The following is a 22079-nucleotide window of genomic DNA, read 5'->3' as shown; positions in this document are numbered from 1 at the left end:
AACAATTCCAGATGGGTTTTTTTCGTATTGCATCTCGAAAGCGGTGCATAACTTTAAGATAATACTCTTTAATGACCATACGACCATATGGTAAGATCTCTTGATGTACTACGTCGCGATAGTCGTCGAAAAAAACAGTGATCAAAACATCCAAAAGTGAGGATTGTCATTGACATCTTCTTGAACATCTTGGAAGAGTTTATATCAGGTGTAAACAATTTTTTTTATACTCAAAACAGTTTCACTGGTTGTCACTTTCAACGTTTCGAATTTTTTGGAGCACTTAATGTCATTTTTTGCTCAAAATTTGATGCAAACTCATTGATCCATGTTTTTCAATAGCAAAAGATCACTGTACATGCAAAATGCTTCTAATCGTTTTACCTCTGAAAACAAACAAAACATATTAGATAGTTGAAAAAGTAAATATATGTTTGTGGCGATCATATTATCAAAAAAAAAATAGACAATTGAGTGTACCAAATTTACATAGCCCGCAAAATTTGAAAAGTCACCTTATTTTTGGAACACACATCGTATAATCCAGAAAAACTTGGTCATACATAAAGGTAAAGAGTTCAAATTGGTCCTACATATTATATGTATATGATTAATAAAGATTCAATTCAATTTAGGAAATGTTCAAATTTGACTTGGAGTTAATATTTTTGCTTTCTTTTTTAAGAATTGTAGATTTAGGTAATACAGTGGAGAGCTATTTTGGCTGTACCTTGTTTATTTAGGTATTAGGGGCTGGCTTTTTATGCGAGTGAATAATAAAAAGTTTAGAGTGAGTGATTTTTATGCCACTAAATATTAATATTCCGACAATTTAAACACTCCCAAATTTTATTTATTGGTATACTGAAGAATGAATTATATTTTCCTCAGTTGTTATTTAACTTCATTTCCTACTAGATTCAATTATTCATATTTAAACCCAGATTGAAAGTTCGTGTGTGCTCATAACAGACAAAGAGTAAACTTGAGGATTTATTGGCGAGTTATAATTGTAAGTTCTTGATGGACTCATAGTAGAATTGGTGATCGACATTGGAGTAATTTTTTGCCAATATTCTTCTCCTTGTAACAGTTGATTGTAGCTGATTTAATAAAATGTCCATAGAGCAAAGCTGTTCTCTTTTAAATTATTTTTCAAAATGTGAGGGCTTCATGTTGATTTTTGTGCTATTTTTTAAACATGTCCAAAATACAAACGATTTTTATCAATAGTAGTGGCTATACCTTATCTTAACTTTGTTACAGGTCTATAAAGTCATCTAAAACGAAGATTAACTTCATAACTAATTTTTTCTTCGGACACTTTGGTATATTTCTTTTGCAAGACCTGGTCGTGTATAGGACTAATACATTTTTTGTTATAACTGTTCCTCGTTTATTTAGATCTTTCACGGCAAAAAATCACAATTCATCATGTTTTAAAAACTTTTTTTTCTTCAAAAAATACCTAGGGGACTACAAAAATAGATGTTTTGGTTTATGAGCCATTTTCATGTTTGGTAACAAAAATACATTCAGGAACATACCATCTGAATCAAAGGGCAGACAAAATTGATATTTTGATATGACTTGTGTAACATTGTAATTTATAAATGTAGTTTTGTGAATGGTGATTTCCTTAATCTTTTTCATAAAAGATAAAAAAATAAATTTTTTTACAAAATATATCGACGCAGACGTTAGATTTTAATGATTCTTTTGATTAAATTTCGCCCTGAAATTGATTCCATATTACAATCAAAATTGAGAGAGTTGTCATTAATCAATGTTGAAATATAGAGCCAATTACCACCATCTCCTTATTTTCAACAAACGTTTTTGATATCAATTTATTGGACCATTTTATATCCTAATTTTATACAAATGAGGTTTCTACCCAACCCATTTTCTATATTGCAAAGAATCAAGGTTAGTATTGGGCGGGTGAAGCTTCAGTTAGACTCACACTTGCAATATACATTTCATAATAAAAAAGACTAATAATATTAATCAATAAAATATGGAAATAACTTATGTTATTAGACAGGCTACAAAAAGGCATGGCCTTTTCTACAAAATTGTCAACTCAAGACTAAAATAAAACATTTCTTAGAAGAAAAAAAACGTTATTTAATGAATATTATAAAATGAAGGTCATACTTTTGAATTTAGAAAAAAAATATATAATATTTTCAAAGACAAACTTTAAATGATGACAGAAAGAAAAAAGCCCCGCTTACGCTAGTGCAATCCGCGTCTGATAGACCACCCCAATGGTTAAAACTTTCCAGACTAAAAATTCACTAAAGTTGACTGATGCTTAGAGCTCTCATTATACAACTAACGTTATTTTAGAATAATACATATGTACATCACACAAAACTTTATATTTATATGAAGATAATGCATCTCAGATAAACTAGCCCGATACATATCTAATATCACACCATGTACAGGGTTGTACTGTAACATCAACCACACAGAAAAGTCCAGCAGGCACAAATTTAGCGAGTAAGAAAGCCAAATCTCTTTACCACTCAAACTTCCTAGCAATATATGACCTCTGTCATAAGGTGACGTGGGATCCTTGTGTATGAGTACAATTCGAAGTCCACCTTCACGGCCCTCCTGATGGTCCTAGTAGCCACAGAGATGTCGTTGGCTAGGCAGTTCATCGATTTGGTGTAGTCCTCCTTGATCTTCCTCCTAAAGCTAAACAGAAACTCAAGATTCTTCTTTAAATTACTCCCTCCTTACTTTCCTCAAGAGTTCTTGCTCCCGGCTCCTGGAGCAATTCACACTGTCCATAATCCTCGACACCTCAACTTTAGCATCTAGGAGATCTGAGATGCCTTCCCTTTTGGCTTTTTTCTAACTTATGATGACGAGATAACGAAATGTTTGTTATAGTTTCTTTATGCATAAAGGATGGCTGAACCAAAGTACAAAATAAATCACTAAACATTCCTACCTTCACGATAAAGTTAACATTAATTAACAGTCCACATTTTGCTGCCCAACTTTGTATTACATACTGGTTTAATAGTTTTGTCATTGGTGATAAAGAATTAACTAATGTGACTTCTTTAACTCGGATGCAATCAAAATTAATTATCAAATAAATTTTTTCTTAACGTTTGTTATTGTTATCTAAAGACTATAAGGGCCCCTCCGTCTAAAGTTACACACTTTCTTAATGGCACAATTTCCAAAAGCTTACTTGTTCTTATGTCAGCAGTGGTGTAGCATTCTACAAGAAAATTAAATGTTTATAAATTCTCTAATTATGGTTTAAACGGCTTTGGAAATAACAAAGAAGGTTGAAAGTACCTTTAGTTGCTTTATTATTGAACTTTTTTACAAATTTTCTAGAAGAATTTCGAAATAAGTATACATAGAAACCAAATAGGAACAATCTCTTCAACCCCGATTATGTCATCATGAAGATTATACAGATATTTACACTGCTCGATCCAGATTCTTTCCTCTGTTTTAAAAAATTACTCTGATCAGAATATGCAGCTACTGAGATTGGGATATCTTTAATACTCACATATCTTTTTTTAGTAACTGTTTACATTTTATATTCCAGAACTTTATCACCTAGTTTTGTTATTTTTTAATTATTTTTTTAATCAATGTCTGTTGCTCGAGAATTTGGTACATCTGTTTATAGTTGGTTTTCTAATAAGTGTATTAATTCTTTTTAAATTCTTAAAGTTTTTATAAGTACTGTGTTCTGAACGATCCAATAATGAAGAGGACATCTGATTATATTTATATATCGAGGGGTTACTGCAAAAGTGATATAACTGACCATCTATCATTCCGAGAAATGTTCATTATAAGTTTGTTGAATGTTATATATGATTCAAGAAACCACCTCCATCTTGGTCTTTTGAGACATAAACTTTTTTCGATAACGAGCTCTTGAGCCTTTAACGATAGTATCATGAACACAAAACACACTATAATTTAGCTTCATTTGAAAGGGAAGAGGTGTAGAGCCATTACCAAGGGCCTGAAAGACCTCAATGTGTCCAATTCGTACGTACGTCCTCTACATTATCAAGTGGTACAATAAGACCGAGAGTATCGATGACAGTCTCAGGAGTGGTCGCTCGAGGTCCAGAGGACACTTTTGGAGCAAGGACATGTGTCTCCTTCTTGCCCAGATCTATACGTAATGTACTTCTCCATATAGTCCATTCTAGAGGAGAGGGAGATAAATGTTACTTCCTACAACAACGTGGACAACTTGAAGGGCATCAAAGTATCCGCCTGGAACAACTTGACAGAGGAGACCACCCTTACATCATCACTCCTGAGTTATCAATTAATTATCATTCGACATGATGGATTCATCATATTTAAAAATACTCAAGGTTATAAGAAATTAGTTCAACACTTTATGCAATCTTCTAGCTTGGTAAATTACGATACGTATCGGTTGGGCAACTCTTTGGGAAGATCACTGCTCTTGCCTAATTTTATACGTGTTTGTCATTCCTTGAGTATTTATCTTTCTATCACTTTAAATTGAATTAAAATAAACAGTTGTAAATATCAATAAATCAAATATCATTTTTCTGCCAAATGTTATTAAAATGGTCCTTAGGTAAAAAAATCCGTTCGGCCAGTTTTCCTAGACCCTCTAAAATCTATGGAAATGTATAGCTTTCCCAATTTAGCATGGGATCGTTTACAAATACCACATTGTATCTAAATTTACAAAGAAAAGTTTGTAAGTTGGCGTAGGTCTCAATTTTTAAGTGTGCGCTGAAAAATCTTAGAACTGTGTGACAACTTGATCTGAGAAATAATAATGCAGCAACGAGAGTGTGCAGTTAAATCTGAGTGTGTCATTTAAAAAAAGAAAAAGGTGTAAATATCTCTATTATCGAAGCAAAGTTGTTTGTCATTCCAAACGTTGTCGTGTAAACAGGGCTTTAACTCAATGATATTAAGAACGTAATACGGATTCGTTCATATAATGAATGATATTTCGTAAAAATATTATTAATAGAACCAATAAATAATTCATGATGAATATAACATAATATTAAATGTCATAACAAAAATATTGCAAGATAAATATTTTTGCTTCTTTTTTTAATTTTAGAAAATACTAGAAATAGATCCAAGAATTTTATTTCTTTGTAATAAAGTTGCAAAATTAAATTAGTTATCAACTTCTCTTTATTTAAAAGTGCTCCTATCAATGTAAGTTAAAGAAAGCTTTATATAATCTTTTTTTTTTTTTTTTAACCTTAACAATAATCACGTTTATGAATCTACTTATTATGTAAATAAAATTCAGTTTCTGTTCATATTACATGAATTCCCATTCTAGATCATAAGGACGCATCCGAAAAGGGCGTATGGTATCATGGAAATGGGGCAGAGGCTTTAACTAGTTCTAAAACCTAGTTACAGGTAGCCGTTGACCTGGCTCAAAGTTAAATTGGATAGCGGTACTATGGTTGTTGCTAATATTACCACGACACTAAACAATGTTTAATGGCATTAGCTGTGCGAGTTTATTCAGCCCATCCCCCTTCCCCCCTCTCGATAACAATTTGTGACTATGAGACAATGATTATGCATTATTTTGAAAGAAACTCTTCGTACAAGAACTCTTACTGATATTGTTTCAACCTTTTGTTCTCTTACAAACATAGATTGATAAATAATTTTTAGAAATTGAAAAAGACATCCAAAGGAAAAATCTTTTCTAAATGACGTCATTATGGATACGAGCCAGTGATGTGATCATCAATATAAGCTATCTCGTAGTTATGATTAACATTCAACACTTTATTATAGGGATGGTCTATAACCAGGCTTCTTTTCTCTTGAGCAGTGTTCTGAAAGTTGATTGGTAAAATGATAAGCAGTGAGCCCTTCTCAATAATTATTGGATAAAGGTAACATTGTGCAATGGTTTCATTTCAAAATGTTGTATATCTATTTTAAAAAAAACACACACACACTCTAAAATCCTTGGAAAAAATATGGAATATATATATCCCTAAAGCTTACAAAGGTAACAGCTGATTGTTGATAAGGGTTCATACTTTGTCACCTTTACATTTTCTTATTTTAAGGCTAGTCCATACTTAACTTCATAAAATCCATTATGTTTACACTTTGTTAAACAACAACAACAACGACTATCAAATCTTGTTATTAGCCTCTAGTAAAAACAATAATCCATTGTCCAACTTGAAATGATGATGAATTTATTGCATAAAAAGATAAGAAGAAAAAGGCAAATAGAACTCTTATATTAAATCCCTGCAAATTGGGCCATTTATCATTTAATACATCATCAATAAAAATATTTTTGTTTGTATAAATTAAGAAAATAACTCGTCAAGTAAAAGCAAACATAAGTGATATTAATTATCCCAAATGGGAAAAGAGTCCAGGGATTTTGATTGTATGGGTGTACCTAAATCCATTCTTCCAATTACATTCATACAGATGTGCTAATATATGAAAATAACTTTCTAATTGGTCAGGAAGGATAGGATGTTATCTTGACTGCAGACCCGAGAGAAGTACAGGCTACACACCTCCATTTCGAGCAAATTTCTACGAGCTGTCCTCAGGGGTGGGAGTTAAGTGTGAGCAGGTCTGGGGCTAAAATAAATTTGCAGGTCCTTTTCTTATATTTCTTATTTTAAAGCTCCGTTAGTGAAATTTGGAGGGCTCCTTTTTGGTATCAGTAGTCCACAAAGGGAGTTGCTCACTTAAGCCTTCCTTTTCTTTTGTTTAACGTTTGAACTTCCGTTAGGGAACTGGGGTATTATTCAACCCAGGAAGCATAAATATGCTTTTTGTTTCTTTGAATCGACATTCTATCGCCAATATATTCCAGTATGCTCATAAAACATCAAATAAGATTATATGAAATTCTTTATTTATCCTGAAAATGCCTTGTTTAAGATTTATTCGTATAATCAATCATTTTTATTCGAGGTTTAGTGAACTTATATATCGTTCATTTGTGTTTACCTTTGATTTTCTGATTCTTTTTTTCAATGTGAGAAGAGAGCCTAACAAAAGTAGCCACAAAATTATAATTTTGTGGCCATTATTTTATATAATACACGCACCCTCATTAAAACGCAAGGTTTCACAAATTTGATTCCCAAAATTTGAATAAAGTAATGAATATTTTAATAAAACTTTTTAGTCAAATATGTATTTATTTATGCTAAATGTCTTGCAAGTATTTTAGCATTTTGATTGATATTTACGACTCCAAAATGGAAGGACTAATTTAAAAAAATGATACAAAATTTAAATTACGTAATTCGTATAATAGTTTAATTCTTTATCATGTAATGAAATACGATTTAATTTTGGGCTTTACTTTTTACCCAGTTCACTAATTATGTTATAAAAAGGATGCTCAGTAGAAGATACATAAATAATCTGACTAATATTTCACATACCTTCTTTTAACAAGAAAAATTCCTTCTATTGACCTTTTTTCATTATATTTATCAAATGTATTATTTTTAACAATGAAAATCAGGAGCTTTTTGAAGTTGCCGGCTGTTGTGTGTTTAGTTGACAAAGTAAATTGACTCTTGTCAATTTTCTTTTACTAAGCTCTTGTCCTTATTATTTAAGTCCTGAGGAGATAACTTCCATGTTCAAAATACAAGCTATCATATATATATATGTATATATGATAGCTTGTATACTCATACAAAACGGAGAATAACTCAGATGATTTGTATCCCAGATAGAGTAATTGTAGTATGCTTAATCAGTACAACTCCTTCTTACCAATTAAAGTAACATTTAAGAACGATAATAAGTTGTTTGAGAGTTCTTAGTATAACTCCATGTTGGACTCAGTGTATGAATGAGGACCTACAGGGTAGTAATCATTGATGAGGACCGACACCGTAGTAATCCTTGCTTATGTTCTCGTTTATTAAATTTTTCAAATTGGAAGGGTTATCATGGTGATTTTTGGTTGCTCTTTTACTTTTAAATAACCCAAAATACTGTCAATGAGCTTCACCGATTATTAACTTCGCCAAATAAATTATATGGGGTTATGTATAGCTTTGGTCTCTTTATTTGTTTTAAAACCATTTTCTTATAAAATTAACATTCATTTTTGCTCGATGTTATTTCTCATTTTTTGTGACCCATGGCCGGGGGACCTTATGCTCTAAGGGAAGTGTTTTTATTATACATACAAAAGATACCAATTATTATGTTTTCGCTTCGGTTTGTTTCTTGGTTAGGTTTTTTTTTGTTGGAAAAAGTAACAAGATATGTATTTGCAGATTACGTAGCAAAAATTGGCACTAAGAACTAAAACTCAAAGTAAGTAGAAGTGCCTAAAAGTTATATTAAGAGGATCATACGTGACTTTTTTTTTTTTAGTATGGTGGAAGCCATACAGGAAGACCAAATTATGAAATATAGACCCATCATGCTGAAAGAGCCGAAGCCAAAGAGTGTCAAACTTTGATGTGAAAAGATGAAACTTTTAGTAAACAGGTCACGGCCATTTTTAACCCGCCTGACTAATTGTGAAAATATAGATGCAACATGTAATGACTGTATGGAAGAATTGCAGAGTGCAGATCATCCTATAAGTAAATATTCTGAACTCTTGCATGAAAGATATGAAATCATGCTTGAACAAGATGTAGATGTTTGAGTTATAAAACATATGAAACTTCAAAAATGAGAAGAATTGTTGAAAACAATTTCCATGCCTAACGAATAATCAGGATTGGCTTTAATAGCACAAAGACCCCATTGTGTGGTCGAATACTTTACGTTAATATTTGTATATTCTTTTCACGTTTATGTCTACGGTAAACAACTATCAAATTATAGTTTATTTATAAAGTTCACATTAAAATACCATTAAATCTTAATAGGTCAAGGTGATTTCTTTGCCTGTTTGTAAGCAGGATTACTTAAAACGACACTGATCGATTTTGATCAAACTATGTAGGAAAGTTATGCAACCCTATTCAGTTTTCGAGGAGGTAAATGTTAAAGGTCAAGTTCAAGGTTCAATAAATATTCTATTTTTTATTCTTAAAGTAGAATTACGGATAAAGTTCCACATCGATTTCATTGAAACTTTGCATGTAGATTGTGTATGTTAACAGTAAAAGGCTCTTTACCTTTGAGGGGTTAAGGTAAAGTCATTCATATGGTTCAAAAAGCAAAATCAACCACTACTTTTGAACCATTTGTGAGACTTTAATCAATTCAATTTGGAAATATAAAGGTTAAACATTAAGGTCCCACGAACCAAATTGAGATACATTACTCACATTAGTTTAATTTGAGTTAGTTTACAGAAGAAATGATCCTAGGCAGAGTTTAGTACACTATCAAATTTGTAAACTAATTATATTTTTAGAATGACCATTTTTTTAAACATATAAATTTATGAAGATGACTTTTTGTCCTCATTGTAGAAGGACTGTAGCAAGGTTTTCTATTCCCAAGAACAATTTTTGCTAATATCCACAACTGACTTAAGCAATAAACTATGGTAAATTTTAGCCTGGGCTAAACATGTACCAAATTTGAGTGTTCTAAAGCAGTGATTTCTAAATTTGGGGTCGTATGGACACAACAGAGGGGTAACAAGATGATTCCCAAGAAAGAAGAATATGATTTATATTGTGGCATCGAAACTTTACCCTTTAATATTTTATTTTTTTTTCTCTGAAAAAAACAAGAATTTAATAGTGGGAAAAACATTATAATAGGGGGATTTTAAGATAGAAAAAATTATATAATAATTCAACAAAAATAAATGATGTTGCATCTTTGCAACAAATGGCATATTTGGGTCAAAATATAAAACAATAACATATTGATTGACTTAGACCCTAATATCAAAACATAAACAAATAAATATATATTTGCATGCATGCAAAAAGAAAACACCTTATTGGTCATATAATATCAGAATATATTTTAGATATTTCGTATGACATGTATGAAAACAATTGTGATTTTTATTAAAGTGCTACGCCACATTTACTGCAATATATGTACATGAGTCATTAAATGGCATCCTGGGAGGTTCATCTTTCACTTATCAAACCACCTTCCAACTGTAGAAACAAGAGTTTCCCCAGTCAGAGATGAAAGGTAGGATACAACTTTATTATCAAATCATTGTACGTAACCATTTCCGTAGAAAAACCTCTTCAATTGATTTAATATCTTTCTCAGTTATTAATTTGCTATTTGCAGACCTATTACACTTAACCGTGCCAATTGAAAATATACCTTGTTCGACAAGCCACACTTAATCATGTAAAATAATTGTCAAAGTACAATTTATACTGCATATTTCTTGAAATCTTTCGGCTCAAAAGCACCACAATATTTGAGGATGTTCTTAAATCCGTTTCATCGTCTTTTCTTTGCCAAAAGATTATTTAATTTCCCAGTATTCACCTCAAAATTAGACGAATATTCTGAGGCACCACATAATAGAAAAAGAGTTATGCCCCATTTATGAGGTATTAATGGCATATACTGTTTAAGGAAACATTTACCTTTTGTAGAGGACATCCGCTCATCATTACTAAGGCTTTCTTCAAATGGAACTTGAGACTAACTTTCTTTAAAATGTTTTTATATAATCTGTCATGATTTTCATCATAGGGATTGGTATCATTTTGTTTTCTGTCAAAGTGAAGATAACACCTTATTTTTATAAATGAATTAATCATAAATGTATGTCTTACAGGTATAATTATTCTCCAAATCTTGAGAAGGGATCATTTACTCATAAAATCATAACTAGTGCGGATACCCGGGAAAGATGGAGAGCAACAATGAGTGTTTTGACTCGGAGTAGAATTGAGGATCAACATTGGAGCAATGTCTCCCTATATCATTGATAAATACGGAATAGGATTTGTGTTTATTTCTTTTGTATGAACAGTTTTTTTATCATTATTTGAAGTTCACAACACTTAGAACATAAAATAAAAACAGTACTAAACAAAGGAGAAACATAACTTGTAAAGTAAAATAAATATTGTCAAATAAAAACTGTAGGTAAAATCATCATTAAAAAAATTAATGTGTTAGATTAAAAAAAAAAATCAATTACCATAATTGCATTCTTTATGAGGGTAATAATACTAGTCGGAAGAGAGAGTTTTTGGCATCTCGCCAAATATATTGCTGTCCTTTGAACCTTTGAAATGATCGTCTCCATCTCTATTCTGTTGAAATAGTTGGCTCCCATTGAGACCAACCAACCAACCAATCTCTTTCGGAGAAGAAATCGCAGTAGTTTTCTGCGACCATCAACGTTTCTTGAAGCTCATTCTATAAAACGTCATTATAGCTAAACTGGTCCTTATTTAGAACTGAGGACTGAAGTCCATTCTCACTCCTTAGTCTGTAAAGAAGGTAAAGTTGATCCCTCGTGACGTAATTGAGAGTCTTTTTCGGGTTCTTTTAATTATTCCATTATAATAGGTGAAGTAAAAACTTATGAACTTTTTTCGCTTTATTTTGGAAATTAAATTAACATGCCGATCCAACTCGACGATTTACATTATTTTATCGACATTTTCGATTGTGCCTCATCTTTGACGTGCAAGATTCTGGAACGGAATCGTTGGAACTACCATTTTGCTCTTGGATTCAATACTGTATTGGTTTCAAAAACACAAACAAAAAAAAAAAAAAAAACTGTCAGCTTGCTATGCCTTATAATTTTGGTCCTAGCGGTACTGATGAATGTATCAAATTTTATCCATTATGTAACACTGTAACATACAACTGACTTCAGAAAACACAAAACTGTAAATGAACTTTTTTTGAGTTTACACTTAACCTCTAAGTATATTTCAAGCTTTTTTTTCATGCAATTGATTAATTGTAAGATATAGCTCATTAAATACATCTAGCTAAAAATGCTCATAACTTTTTATCGTCAAATACGATGGATGAAATATGTATTAGGAGCATTGAGCATATCTTGCATCAATAATTCATGTTTCATCCAGGGTATTTGACTTAATAAACCATCGACATTTTGAGGAAAAACTTCCAATGACTCACAGTTAAGGACGAGTACCGAGGACTGGCAGTACCAAAGACTGTTTCTAAGACTGGAATGGACTAAATAAACAAGAACAGGCACAAGACAAGCAGTCTTTCCCGGCATTATTCAAATTGTCAACATTACCAAGGTCATTTTTCGTTTCTTTTATGTTTACATCCATATTTTATATCTCATTGCTATGAATCCTATATTATAGTCAGAAGCTTGTTATGTACGTAAAATAAATTTGATGACTCGAACTATACTCGATCATAATATTAAAGGGCATGTAAACAAAGACTTGAACTTGCTCTATAAGAAGTGTTCTCTACCTCTGCTACAAGTCCAATTGAAGGGTGTTATTTAGTACAAGGGTCGTCATATTGAATAAAATATGAGGTTGATGTTCTTTGCACGGTAATACATTAAAATAACAAGTGTCTAGTAATAGATGTTTAAGAGATAAGTAGAATAATATTTTTCATTAATCTAAAAGTGTTTCTGAATTTTTATTCATTTTAGCAAAAACATATTTTATTAAAATGGGTATTTACTTATGCTATGTACTATTAACAAATAAAAACCTAATGCAGTTTGTATTATAACTTAGCTAAATAATGTGTGGTTAAAAAAAAATACCCTTCTGTTATTGTTCAGTCGGGATGTTGATGTTTATTTATTTTTGCAAAAAATAAATATGATGATTGACAAACTATACATATATATAAGTATAGAGTTGTTACTAGTTGTATGATTATATTATGTAATTATTCACCTCCAAACTCATACGGGTATATATATTATTTTTTTATAAATCTTTTGTTCCTCAGCCTTTGCCATATTTTTTACATTTAACTAGCGATGAACTAGCGAATTAATTTTGCATTACTTCAATACTTTATAAGAAGTGTTACAATCATTAGCTTTACCTCAAGTATGGGCCGTTCTGTTCGATAACTTGTTGCCAATGAGTATCCAACTTAACTTGATAAATCCCTTCTAGTAAAAAACCCTTGTCTCTATTTTCCAAAAACATGGACAACCAATTTACACATGTCTCTATTGAGACCAAATTTGTACCCCCAATCGTGTTGGTCATGCACAAGTACAGGTGCTAGTAACTTGTTGCCAAGATTGAACAGTAGGGTGGATCCATAAGAACTTCCCATCCAAGCTCCTAGAGCTTCTGACGCGTCATGACCTGGTGTTGTCTTGATGATGCCTTTTTGTCCCCTATTCGCCAATGCTGGCAGGTTCAAACAGTCGAGTAGTTCACAATAGAGGGTACAATAGAGCAGGGGAAAAATTATGTGAGCCACTGTTGTGCAACATGAACCGAAGGCACCAGCATAAATTTGCAAATTTTTTTGGTGGCATCGATGTTTTTTTCCTTTCAGGTAGTAAAGTTTTATAATATGGTCAATTTCTTCTTTTGAGACCTTTATGCTCGACCTTTGATAATTCACGAGTGAACAGACCAAGTGCAATAATGTCCGAGAAACATTAGTAGTAGACAAATGTTTCAGACTAAAATACTCTCAGAAGTGAAAGTCTGGAAAGTTGTGAAAATACAGGGTGTCCAGGATAAATTGGAACTATCTTAAAATTCAACCTGCTTGATAAAAATGGAATTTGGAGTGTATTTGTTAATATGAAAAAGTTAGACATGATATTAAACAATACATTTATTCAACATGTCCTCCCTCAGCAGCCACCATCTTCTCCATCCTGGCCGTAATTGATTTGCATGCACTGATAACTTTCGCGGAATCGGCAGCATTCCACTCCCTCGTAATCGATCCCTCCAGGGCCGCAATGCTCTTGTGGCTGACCTTGCACACCTCCCTCTCCAACTTCCCCTAACAGTAGTAATCACACGGATTGAGGTCGGGTGAGTTGGAGGGCCAGGTGTTGCGATCCCAGAAAGTGATGTCGTGGGAGTTGAAGAGGTTAGTGGTCCTCATGGCGATGTGCGCAGGCGCTGAGTCTTGTTGGAATATTAACTCCCTCCTAGCGGCCGTATCCTTCATCCAGGGGATGACGAACTCTTCCATGACTTCGTAGTACCTTATCGCGTTAACCCTTTCCTTGGGATTGAAGAAGAAAGGAGGCATAACCTCACCGGTGCTGTAGATGATACCCTGGGTTATCACGGAGGACGGGAACTTTGTGATGAGGACTGCAGGGACCTCTTCTCTCTCCTTGGCAAGCCACCTGTCATTCTGGACGTTGTAGCTTCTGTCGACAGTCCAGTTCTTCTCGTCGGAGAAGAAAATGATTCTTCCTCCATGGCTCTTCAGGTAATTGAGGAAACACTTACCGTTGGTGAGCCTGGTGGCCTTCATGGATGCCGTGAGGATGTGTTGTTTGCCCATTCGGGATGACCTGTACCCGAGGTCCTCATTCACAGCCTTGGAGACCAGCTGCTTACTGACTCCACGGTTCTTGGCCAACCTGGACAAGGAAGTCCCCGGCGAAACCTTGATGGACTTCCGGAGACCTTCAAGGATGCGGGGAGTGCGGATTCGGTCACTTCTCATATTGTGGGCCTTGCGGCAGACCTTCCCCTCAACCTCCCAGGCATTGAAGACCCGGTACACCGTGGTCTTGGGGTAGTGAAGAAGGTTGTAGATAGCAGAGGGCTTGTGTCCCGCGCGAGCCAATTCGAGGACGGCGTCTCTCCTTGCTTGTTCCATGATGAATATTGTTTGTTGTCAAAACAATTGTGATGGAAGTTATACTGTATTGTTCACGCAAACTTTTATATTAGAATGATTTAACCACGAATAGCCATATTATGGATCTGGATGAAGTGTAAAGTAGTTTGAATTTATCGTGGACACCCTGTATTCATCTAAGGCCCTTTTAACTTCTTAAATTGAATGCAAAACGCTTTTGAGAAACAAATATCTTAATGTTTGTGTACGGAGGGGGTATGTGAACAGTCTAAATAAGGAGAACATGAGGATTACCCAGCAAATCATACAATTGCTTTTGATCAGGACTCAACATTCATACCACACACATCTTTTGCAATGCTTTTACATCTGAAATTCTTCGTACAAGATGTTTTGCACCCTTGCTTCCGATATATCCACAGCCTCCGATATATAACGTACTTTCACTCGTTTCTTATCCAACACTTTATCATTCACTTTTTTAATGATTTCTTTCGTGGTAGGAGCTTTAGGCTGACCTTCACGTGCAACCACGTTTAAATTCAGCTGCCTACTTATAAACAGTTGAAATGGAAGGAGCAGAGTCCATGTAAACTTTTCTCAACTTTAGAGATTTCATTAGGGGTTAATCCATCCAAAACGAAATTATTTATAGCCATGACCACACGATGTTCAATTGTATAAATTTTAACAAGAATAACAGACGAAAAACATTTACTGGTACAGTTCATTTAAACAATCTACTTACTTGAGAAACACAGTTCAAACTAGTAATAAAAAGTGATGACCCTTCCACCCAGCAGGAAACATAATTTTTTCTGATTGGAGCTCCATCTCTGTGTTAGGTCAATAACTTTTCAACTAGTAAAATTCCCCAAATCAAATATTGACAGAAACAAAATTTGCTTGAAATCGTAACAGTTTTAATTTTAATCTTTTAAAAATTGATCACTATAAGATAATTATAAGATATTTTGGCTTCCAACGGCCTCTTGGGGATTTACAAAGGGAGGTCTACTAATTTAATAATTATCCATTTATTCATTTGAAATTTAATAGAAAAAATTATTTCACATGTAAAATTTAATAAAAATTAAATATTGCCATTTTGAGGGTTTCTATTTAAAAATATTTATTGCTACAGATCATATAAAAACATACAATCAGTACGGTCACATGTATTAAATAACTTTAATTAGGGTCCATCGCAATCGTTTGCCGGTTAAGCACCCTACTGCAGTCTGTCATGAACGTGTTTTAGAGATTATGTATTTCTCAGCCAGCGCCTGACATCAGAATTCATTAAAAGACTGGATAGGCTGGAGGTGGAATCTCCTTGAAAAAGGTTGAAAATTGTCCAAAAGCGGTGTCCTCTCAACCTTAAATTTTGGGCATTCATTAACAAAATGAAGTGGTTGTTCATCTCTTAAACCCCACACACGACATAGTGGGCTAACAATATAGTCCATGAGAGGATAATGTTGGCGTACGAGACAATGCCCAGTGATAAAATGAACCAAGGAGTTCCGTTTTCTTTTCGAAAAATCCAAATACGGCTTCCACCTCCCAAGTCTAACTTCTAAGGAGCATTGCACAGCTTTGACGGCAATAGTCAAGGTTCGACCAAAGTGTCTGCCATTTGTCTATGTATGTAATTGGCGGATACCTTCTACCTAAGAGATGCTCGTGTGATACCAGCAATTCGGGTAGGAGGTCGATCCCGTGCTCAGGCTCTGACAAACATATGTGGCACCTCATTTCCGGTGGCATTAGAGTTACTTCTTATCCTGCAGAGGGAGAGAAGGACCTCACTAGCAAACGACCTCGATTGAGCTTTTGTATTTTGGATAAGGGAACTATTTATTGGAGAAAAAAAAAAGGCCAAATTTTTTTGACAACGTTACTAAAGACACTGTTCAACATTACCTTGTCAAATTTCAGGCTAATTGATTCACCTATTTGCTATTTCACTCTGTATAATGATATATAGTTTTATCAATGTAGAGATTATTATCTTAACTTTAATTTGATAAAACATTTCCAACAACTGAGGAAGAGACAAAAAACTTGGAAATGTCCAATAATCCTTCGTGTAGACATCTCCCCCTACCAAAATGATGTTATAGTATTGTTTGTTTCTTTAGAAACAAGTGTCAAAGAAGTAACTTTGTTACATGTGGTAATGAGTTCCCTCATTATTCTTTTACTACAAAAATGTTTTAATTGATTTTTCTCAAGGCTTTGTCAAATAAGGACAGTTAAAGATTCTATTAGAAACAATAATTCATCCTGCAACATTTCCATTGTGGTATTATCGCGGATTACTTAAAAGAAGAATAATAAAAAAGTAAATATTTTTCTGCAAGGTAAACATTAGTCGTCATACCTATAGTTTTATAAAATATGACCTACATACGTGGCAAAAAGAAAATTAGCGTGTAATCCAAAGAGCACTTTTTTATATTATTTGACTTTTTTAGAGAAAACATCTAAATATAAAAGAATCACTCGTGTGTATACTCGTGAAAGACAGAGAGTAACACAAAGGATTTACTCGAGAGTTAAAAGTATACAATTTTTAAAAAATCCCGATGAAATTTGAGTAAAAATTCCTCAAGCCAATTCCAATGTAATTTGAGTAATAATTTATGATACGGATGCCGATTATTTTACCCTTTGTTGTGGAATTGGGATTTTTTTACCCCGAATTTTATATAGTGCATCTCGTTGGTTTAAGCTACATTTTATACTAGAACTTTTTAGTATACTCTTGAAACACCCAGTAAAAAGATACGCAAGCTTTTTTGTTGAAATAATCTCAATTCCAAGATTTCCTCGTATATTTAGCAATTTTTAATCAATTTTTGATGAATTTAATCACATAATTTAATATTTTATTCTGGGAGTTATTTTTACACAAGTTCACTTACACTCTTTATAATATATAAATAAAAATAATTAATAAAAAGTAATATTTTACTTTACATTTCGAAGAATTATAATTGATAAAATCAATCGTTTACTTTATTTCAAGTTAATAATATTTATATCAGATAAATTATCTACTCGGCGAGCGTTTTCCAAGGCGAATTTTCCCAGGACGAGTAATCCCTCGGTAAACTTTCCCTATGCAATTTTCCAAAGACGAGCCTTCCTATATCCAATAATAAATTGTTAAGTAGAGATATACATAAGAATCAGAATCGGAAATTAAACATTATTTTTCCGAATCCCATTCACGAAAAGCATCTGAGTCTCCTTTTCCCGATTCTGATTAATCGTCCAATCCACTAGTTAAAAGTTTATGCACTTTTTGGACTCGAAGTGGAGTTGAGGATTGATATCAGAGTAATTCCTTCCTATGTCCTTTTAAGATAAAAAGTGGGACATGTTTTGTTTTTTTCTTCCTCTCACGGCAGATTGAAGCTGGTCTAAAGAAACATCATGATAACTAAGCTTCTTTACTAAAAATTTTCTTCAAATTGTGCGACTTAAGTACCAGTAGTTGCATAAGTACGCGGACTATTTGTGGCAAATAATTAAATGTGTAATAAAATTCGTATGACGTATTTTTTTTGAGAATTATATAATAGAGAGTTTATTCTGCTATAAAATTAAATATTATTACTGAATATAACCGCCATCAGCTGCTATGACACCCTCCAAGCCCTTACACACATTGATGACGTAATGGTCTTCAATGGTTTCTCATTTACACTGGCCTTCAATGAGTCCAAATTCGGGTGGCGGGTAGCTCAGGCCTTCGTCTCAATTTGCCACCACACACTGTATTCAAGGGGATTCAAATCAAGTGATTGAGGTGGCCAAATGTTTTTATTCCAAAATGACATGTTGGCAGTGAGCCAATCCTGAGTAATTCCAGAGGTATATTCAGGTCTTTCAGATCTTTTCCCTCCTTGACAAGCTTGTGGACCTTGAGTACAGTAGTCCTGGATAGTCCAGTGTCCTTGATTATCTCCTTGACAGACCTACCGGCGCGAAGGAGAGTGGCAACCATATGACGTTTGGCCTCGTCATTCATCGTAAACGACTTTGTTTGTTGCGAGTAAGAAAAACAAAAACAAAGCCAAAAGATTTACCGAGTTACTTGTGCAGGAGTTTTTTATTTTGGGTCGCGGAGCCTCGAGATATAAGCGTTTAGAAATTATTCCGCGTATTTATGCAACTACCAGTATATGATTTGTGTTATGTTTTCTGAGCATAAGAGTAGATTATATTTCCAAAACTATTGTGATACCATTCCTATTTTCTTTTGTAGAAACCAATATTGTTTAATAGTTATCCTGCCTGTACGTAAAAATAAGAGAAACTGAAAATTCACCTGGTAACCCTGACCATTAGAAGAATGTTTGAGAGAAAAGCACCTTAGGTTCATTTAATAGATCAGCTGCAAGCAGCCGTGAGAAGAAAGAATATAAAAGAGGGGCTTCTGCAGAGGTGGGCTGGAGGGGCTATAAACCCTCCAAAATAAAGGAATTTGCCTTTTTAATATAATTTTTTTTCATCATTCCCGAAAATTTTGTAGCAGAGGAAAAAAATTATTTTATAAACTCCCTTCCAAAAAAGGTAAGGTTTTATGAATAGCTATAGATTTTTGATTTTTTTTTGTGAATAGCTGAGGATTTTTGAAAAAAAAATACAAATTTGATATATATATTTGATATATTTTTTTTAATTTAATTTTTTGTGTATAGCTATGAATTTTTGGAATATTTTCAAAGAAATTACAAAAACCAAGCCCTCCTGCGGACGACACTGTAAACAAATATCCCATTCTGTTTGTAGCGGAGAATATTCTAAGATGTTTCACCCGATGAATTTTTACGGCAACTTCAGCCCTCATATATATGTTACCACTGTAAGTAACACAAAAAGAGAAGGTATAAATACTTCTCCTATAGGTGTACTTACTTTAAAAAGCTGATAGTATTAGAAAGTTCTATTAAAAGCCCAATGCATGTAATTAACGAGGTCGAGAATACCACTTTTTGCTCCAAAAACCAATATACGATTGCATCAAATTGCCCACTTTTAAGTAGCAAGAAGTTTTTTTTATGGGCTAGCAATTTATAAACTCCGTATAGAAGGAATGGATGTACTTGAACATTTTTCTCTCGCAGATATTGTATATTTCTTGACAAGTTCAAAGTTCTTGGAAGTAAAGGTAAAGTGATTTCAATCAAATTAACATTCACTTTCAAACTATTCTATTGAAAAAAAAAAAAAGGAATTACAATATTTTGCAAATATTTTGTTCACCAGCGAGGATTTATAGGCCGGATTTCTTCTACGAGTCCAGTTTGCTATAACTCCCTAAGCTACTATCTTTGTTACATTACATCTTTCATGAGAACCCTACTAGCGATTAATTTATACTAAGATATTCTGTTTTTAATAATTAAATAACAATGATAAAAGCTTTCGAAAATAAATAGTACTATTCAGATTAACAACAAAAAAGACAACTCCCACTTTCTAGAACATTTTTAAATATATAACCTAATAAACATATTTATTTTCTTGTATGTACAATTATAGATAGGTTAACATATTTCTTTAAGAAAGTTGTTTCACTCTTAAATTTGATTTTTGTGAGAATGAGTGATGGTTGTGTTGCATCTGAATATCAAGTAAATCATCTAAGTTATAATAAAAAAACAAGAATATATTATCTTTATATAAGTTTCCGTTGAATCTACCTATAAAAGAGTGAAATCAACAAAGGCCTGGAAAACAGTTTAAGCCAATTCAAATTATCTTTAAACACCAAGAAACCTCTCGTGCTTATTTTTAAAAATTAAGCAAAGATGGGTGGCCTATTAGCAAATTATAAAACGTTTATATAATATAATAGTTTTATTTTAGACAGTTACTCTGAAGATATTTGGGAAAACCCATTTCGTTCAAAAAATATTTATAAATTTAGAAAATAATCAATTTTGTTTGTTTCTACCTCTAATCAGATAAATGAGATGGAAGACTTACTAAATTTAATATCAAAGAAAGGTGAAAATTTTGTTATAGCTTTTGTGATAAAGGAAACATTTCTACTCTGAAAATTATCTGTGCTCATATTAAACTTTGTTGCAGAAAAAAGAGATTATGTTTGGTAGAGGAATAAATCAAATGATTTTGATAAGAAAAATATGAAAACTAAATACTGCATTGTAAATATTTCCTAGTAAATGAAGAATAACTCTGATATTATCAAATAGGATATTTTCTTTTAATATTGTCTTACATAATACACAACAATGCATGGGACGGAATTATCTCTATTTTATCCTCCAAAAAGAAGTGAAAAAAGAAACCCAAAACCATTCAGTAGCAGTTAACCTATCGGCCTTAATTATGTAATAGTTATAGGGAATCATTGACAACTTAACAAAACATAATTTGAAGAGAACCAATCTACTTTTCAGAGGATGATTGATAAGGAGCAAGATATGTATAGAACCGATTTATCAGTCACCATTTTTTCTAACAGACAGCGGGCTTTACCTAAGAAAGATACATTTAATTTATTTGCAGCAATGCGTTGATTGTCCATGAATAAGTGATAATACTGCCTCCTGTGTGTAAAAATTAATAATCACTTTTTTTTTTTTGCCACAAAATAAATGATGTATTCCAGATTTGCTTGCTTTAATAAATTAACCATGAACTCTATTGTTAAGCAAAGAAAGTAACTTGACTTAAACTAATTAGTGACTTAGTTAAACTAAATAGCTTTTACCATCACAAAAAACGGTGGTTGTTCACAGGTGGTTTTACAAACAGAGGGCAAAATAGTCATAGTTGAAAAAAATATAATTTGCCGGTACGCTAAAAAAAAAAGAAATTGAAAATTAACGTGATCACACAGAGAGTTTGAGGAATGTCTAGAAATGAGCAGGGTAGTTTTTATGGTGTTTCATTAAATCAGCTACAATCAGCTTTGCAACGATAGAAGTGAAAAGAAAGTTGACCCCATATCCAGTAAAGATATAGGCTGGAATTTCAAAGATGTCCACTCTCAATTAGAGTCAGAATCCTATAAGAACATATACTTTTTTTTTCTTATAAAATGTATTACAAAAAAAACAAAAAGCATACATACTACATAATTTACACAAATGGTAAGAATCCGCTTTCAGATTAAAAACAGGTTAAGTATTCAAAACGAAGCGCTCTCTAGTACCAAATAATTATATAAACACAAACACGTCAACCTCAAACATGAACATACGAAATACTACTTCTGACCTTGGATTCGTATTTGATTGTAAAGTTACTTGTAGTTTTATTTCTGTCAGTGCTAG

At 32.8% G+C, this 22079-nt stretch overlaps 1 long non-coding RNA gene across 1 annotated transcript in view; it reads right to left on the bottom strand.

Moving 5' to 3' along the window:
• Nucleotides 1-250: 250 nt before the first annotated feature.
• LOC139905235 (uncharacterized) overlaps nucleotides 251-22079 on the bottom strand; it is a 58484-nt gene continuing 36655 nt past the window's right edge. The window contains exon 3 of the long non-coding RNA XR_011779877.1: nucleotides 251-386. This is a non-coding gene — a long non-coding RNA (uncharacterized lncRNA). The remainder of the gene's footprint in view (nucleotides 387-22079) is intronic.

This window comes from Lepeophtheirus salmonis, chromosome 4 (assembly GCF_016086655.4).
Source record: "Lepeophtheirus salmonis chromosome 4, UVic_Lsal_1.4, whole genome shotgun sequence".
In the NCBI taxonomy this organism is placed as follows: Eukaryota; Metazoa; Arthropoda; class Copepoda; order Siphonostomatoida; family Caligidae; genus Lepeophtheirus; species Lepeophtheirus salmonis.
Note: the sequence above shows the minus strand (reverse complement) of the source record. Positions and strands in the feature narration are given on the sequence as shown.